Consider the following 5,216-nt stretch of genomic DNA (forward strand, 5'->3'; position numbering starts at 1 on the left):
GGGGGCGCCAAGGGTGGGTGCCACCCTACTCCCACCTGGCTCTTCTGGGCTAGAGGATACTGCGGCTTCTCCGCACTCACATTCCCGAGCCCAGAAAACTCTGTTCCTCTCCGGGACACCTGGGCCTGCCACATCCTCAGAGCCCAGCATGAGATCGCCACCTGAGACAAACCTCCAGCCAAGATGGGCTCCTGATTGCAGCCCTGGAGAACCAGCTCTCTGACCTGCAACGGCTCTCTGCAGCTGGAAAGTGGAAAGACGGGCCTGCGTGCAAAGCAAATGCTATTTTCCAGGCGCCTTCTGGGGGGGAGGGGGAGTAACAAATCTAAAAACCACAGAGAGTAAACCAGAACGTTCTGGGACACGCCACGCCTTACAAAAAGGGCTTTAAAACATCCTATCAAGATACAGTCACTGCAAGGGGTTAGCTGTCAAAGGTAAATAAAAATCACTGACTTTCTAAAGATAGGAGTGAAGGACTCAGTTATAAAACAGCTTATTGTAGTATTAAGCTAATTAAGGTTTATCACATTAGCCATCTGAGTTTTAGTTGGCACCAGAAAAGCAGGAACAGCATATCATGCAACGTGGATTGGGATCTGCTTTGCAAGCAGATTTCTGCCACATTCAGACACAGAACCTCTGGCAGTCAAAAATGTTGTAGAATTGAAAACCAATTTTCGCACAGTGATTTGTCAAGAATCTTGTTCCATCACATGAGCTATTTACTGGTCTCCCGGTCCGAGATTACATTTATCTCTATTAAATACCACACAAAAGTATTCTGTGCTAACCATGCCCTGTTGTTTCTCTTTTGCCAGTTTTATCACACGCTGGATGCTCTGAAATCCTATGAAAAACATTTCGACAATAAAACCCTTGCATACTTGACACCCTTCACTGCAGATATTCTGCCCACCAACTGTCAGCACACAAGCCATTCTAAGAGCCTCGGCACTTCTGAAAAGACTGCTCTGCTGAATGCAAAGAGGAACGAAATACCCTCCACAGAGCAGGGGAGAGATTTGTTTTCAATCGTGTCTTCTATGGGCTCCCCTTGACTGTACTTTTACCAAACCAGAAGACAGAACTAGTTCTAGCCGTTGTTGCGTTCGTCTTGGATTTGATTCTGGAACTGCTGGTTTCCTGTTTGGGGAAGTTGCAGTTCTTTTCACGAGGAACCCCAAGGCGAAATGTTTCGTATTCCCCTGTGAGGTCTCACTGCCTTTGTTCTTTACTTTGCTACCACTGATCACTGCTGCTTCTCTCTTCTCCTCTAAAACCTCTTTTGGTTTTGGAGGATGCATAAAAAATGCCAGCTCAAATCAAACTGTCATCCTTTAAGGCCCTGGACATTTTCTACCATCCGCTGCTGTAAAGATCTGAGTTAACAGGCATCTTTGCACAGAGGAAGCCAGACTACCCAGTCTCCTCCTGGCATTGCATTAAGTATTCCATATTAAAACGTATGCCACAAATAATCCAATGGCAAACTCACCGTCAACACCCCACCCCCGCCCAAATCAATAAAAGCCATTCCACCACTTGACTCAGAGTGAAAAGCCTTTCAGGTTAACACACAGAGCAAGGTAAAAAGAAAGGTGATGAATGAACAAAAGGCAAATCTACCTGCAGACTCCTCAGATCCCAAAAAGGTGGCTAGGCTGCCTGGATTTGACAAAGTCCTTCCATTTCCCTGTAATCATCGGGAAAATGCCCCATGCGTACTGCTTTAGTCTTATGCAAAACAGTGCATTCCCCACAAGGCCCTGACGCCTACCATTCTCTTCAACTTGCTTCTTTTCAGGCCTGCCTCTTATAAATGACCAGCCACATGCGATTTAATGAAGTCATTCTGATTTCGCCTTGATAGCAACACTATCATAAAGTCACCCTAATCCCATTAAACTTGGCTAAACGTCAAGAGTATTTCTTCTCCACTCTCCACCCAATATTATCTCCAGGGTACCAAGGCACTGTCAATCTGTGTCTGAACGGATCTTCAAATAAATACTTAAATTCATGCTCAGAATTATCATATCTCACCTTGTGAACCTTGACCTTTTGGAAAGACTTTGGACCAATGTTCAGTTACTGTCACACGGTTGCATTCTCTGCAAATATGAAAGGGTTAAAAGCAGCCCCAGTCAACAGGCCTACAAGGAAAAAAAAGACAGCATGTATGCCTTACAGCATCACTGGAACGCATTTATGCTCATTTCCTAGAACAATATTGTTACCTTTTGGCCTTCATAATAGTCAGAAGCATCCCCAAAACCCTTTAGTAGCTTCTAAAAGGAAAAGCACAAAACAGAACATACCCTGCAAGAGAAAAAAAGCATGCAAAGTAGCATTCTCCAGCAACAAACTATTATTACAAACCCATCAGTTCATTTTGGTTTTGTTTTGTTAAAAACATAGAGGAGAGAGAGAGAGAGAGTGAGTGAGAGAGAGAGAGAGAGAGAGAGAGCGCCTGCAGAAACCAAGTGTCCCCACCCTAGCAAGGCACATTTTTTTCTTTAATAAGGGTCATAAATCTCAGCTCCTTGTCCATCCCTTAAGCAAAAGAAAAAGGCAGGAAAAGCCCAAGTAATCTCAGACCTTGCAAACCTGCACATTTTTCCCCATCTTCTCTACACAGACTCTTCTAGGGCTCCATTAGTCACGTACCAGTGCTGTGTGGTGTCTAAGTGTGCATTCACATACTGTGTTGGGATGGTCCCTTCCTGCAAGCTCCTCTGCTTTTGGCTGCCATGAAGGGAGGAAGCTGCTATCCCACTGTAGTAGCTCAGTGACTGCATTGTGCTCAGGAGCTGATCTGCCTCAAACCAGTTTCAACCGGTTCTGGTCACCCTACATAAAAAAGCTATGGCAACCCTCGCTGAGTTGCCAACAAGTCCCTGAAAATCATCAGCACAGGGAGGATCTCGCTGGGGGTGGCTGCTCCCTCTTAGGTCCTGGTGAGGACGGGAAGGTCATCGTGGGTCCCCTCCACCGGCGCACAAGCACACAGCCCTGGAAAGGCTCCCCTCACGAGCACCCCAGAGCCCCTCGGGCCCATCCCCCCTCCCGTCCACCCCAAAGCCCACTGCAGACACTGCTGCCCCTCCTTCTCCTTCCCCCACTTACCTCCCACAACCTGGCTCAGATCTTTGTGTACGTGTGTGTCAGTGTGTGTGCTCTGGGTTGGTGGCTGACAAAGAGCCCCCAGGAAAGCAATCTATGTGTGTCTGCTCACCCTGGCTGCGTCGGCGGCAGGGGCCGGCCTCGGCCTCCTGGCAGAAGGGAGAGGGGGAGGGGGCGGCGGGTGGGGGATGGGAGGATCGGGGAGAAGGAGGCGAGACGCGAAGCCCCGCAGCCCGCGGGCCCGGACGCTCGGCCGGTGCCGACTCGGCGGAGGGAAGGCGAGCCGCGCGGACCTGCCAAGTCTCGCCCATATGCGGCCGCCGCATCGCGGCTTCGCCCCGGAGAGCGGGGTGGTGGTGATGGTGGTGCTGAGGGCCTGCTGCTTTTTCCAGCGGCATTGCAGGCTCTCACCCAGTCCTTTTCATGGCCCCAAGCCGCAACTTACTCGAGTGGAAGGAAGCAAGGCCTCGCCAAAGATGGTTGCAAAAGACCGCGAGCCTCTACCCAGGATCTTGAAGCCAAGGTGGTGTTTTGTTATCCTCGTAATGGTGGCCAATAAGTCAGAAGAGAGCACGCTATCTTCAGATGCATTAAATCTGGAATTCTCCCTGGAGGTGGAAGAAGGGGCTCTCTTCTGGGTAGTTAGTGGTTTGGAGCCCTTTTCGCCTTAAACTGAGCCACAAAAGAATGGAAGACACCCCCTGGGGTGGGGAGAAAGCCCTGGTGTAAAAGACACACGTTTTGCTTTCGGAGAAAAAGCCACTGGGGCCAGATTGAAACATGGCATGTTCAGTTCATGTAGCTTTTTTTTTTTTTTAAAATGGGGGAATGATATTGAGTAAACAAGATGTAATAGCCAAGTCTTTAAATTCACGAAGGGAGATGTGTGCAAATGTAACAAGCACATATTGTACATACAGCAGGTGGTCACAGCCTCCAGAACACACACACACAAAAGATACATACATAAACCCCGTAAAGACTACAAAGGTGTATAATCGTTACCACGTCCGAGATGGAGACAATATATTAGCACCAGATCAGGTATGCTGTTCATATAGCCTTGGGTCCTGGTTCGTACAAGGTTCACAGACGTGCACTCGGTTGAAAGGTTTTTTAAAAAACGAGGAACCCCCAAATCAACCGAATTGTGCTTACCCTAGAAATAGGACAAAATGGAAGGATCTGAAAACAATGTCACCAACACCTCTTGAAAAGGCTCACTCCTGTTTGATCGGACTGTGAAGATACTAACGTTACTCGAAGAGCTGTGAAGACTCCCAGCACAGGAAGCGTTTCTGTGCTTTATTTTAAATTACATTAATTGGTTAATATTTGCAAAGTGTGCTGCAAAGTTTTCTTTTGTTAGTTTTTTTTTGGGGGGGGGAGGGTGTTGTGTTTTTTTGTTTTGTTTTGTTATCTCAGTGTGCCTCTGCTTTGCATTAACTTCCATCTAGGAAGCCATTGTTCTCTGTTATGGGGTCATTGTCTGATGTAAATTGGAAGTAGCATTTTTGCTATTTAAGACTTTTCATGTAAATGAACTGAATGTTTCACGGAAGAGTTGTTGGTCTTTAATTTCAAACAGCAAATTGTTTGGAGTTGCACGTAAATTGGGACACGTATTTACACGTGTTTAGAAAGACCTATGTAATCTGCACATTTTGCCAGCCACGGGATCACATTTATCAATGTTACAAAATGGTGAAATTGAAACTCATCTTCTTTTAGCCTGAAAACGGTGCCAGTACTCTGTGGGTTGAGTTTCAGCTTTACCTGGGCTTGATTTCATTTGAAAGGAGGCCTTTTTTCTTCTCCCGAAGGTGGGCCTTTATTAATATGCATGTAAAAACATTACGTGCATTGGAAAGGATACAAGGCCTTGCTTATCTGAAATCGTGATCCACTACACATATTACGATGTATGGAATTTCATAATGTCCACACAATAGTAAATCCTAGCTTTCCTCGATTTAGAATCTTTGTTTACTTAGAATACCTTCTTACCCCTCCCCCAATTCCCTTCTCCTAAAGAGTTGAAAGCACGGCACAAAGTGTTTGAATGGTTTCAAGAATTGTACTTCCGAAAC

General features: G+C 46.6%; 1 protein-coding gene across 1 annotated transcript in view; it reads right to left on the bottom strand.

Moving 5' to 3' along the window:
* The window catches only part of ZNF532 (zinc finger protein 532), a 107,671-nt gene extending 105,279 nt beyond the window's left edge, over positions 1-2,392 (bottom strand). Inside the window, exons 1-2 of the mRNA XM_024754922.1 lie at positions 2,241-2,392; positions 2,047-2,156 (exon numbers count right to left, since the gene is read on the bottom strand). The gene's annotated coding sequence lies outside the window, so the exon portion shown is untranslated. The remainder of the gene's footprint in view (positions 1-2,046; positions 2,157-2,240) is intronic.
* Between the last annotated feature and the right edge of the window lie 2,824 nt (positions 2,393-5,216).

Source organism: Neophocaena asiaeorientalis, unplaced genomic scaffold (assembly GCF_003031525.2).
Source record: "Neophocaena asiaeorientalis asiaeorientalis breed wild unplaced genomic scaffold, Neophocaena_asiaeorientalis_V1.1 scaffold124, whole genome shotgun sequence".
Lineage (NCBI taxonomy): Eukaryota > Metazoa > Chordata > Mammalia > Artiodactyla > Phocoenidae > Neophocaena > Neophocaena asiaeorientalis.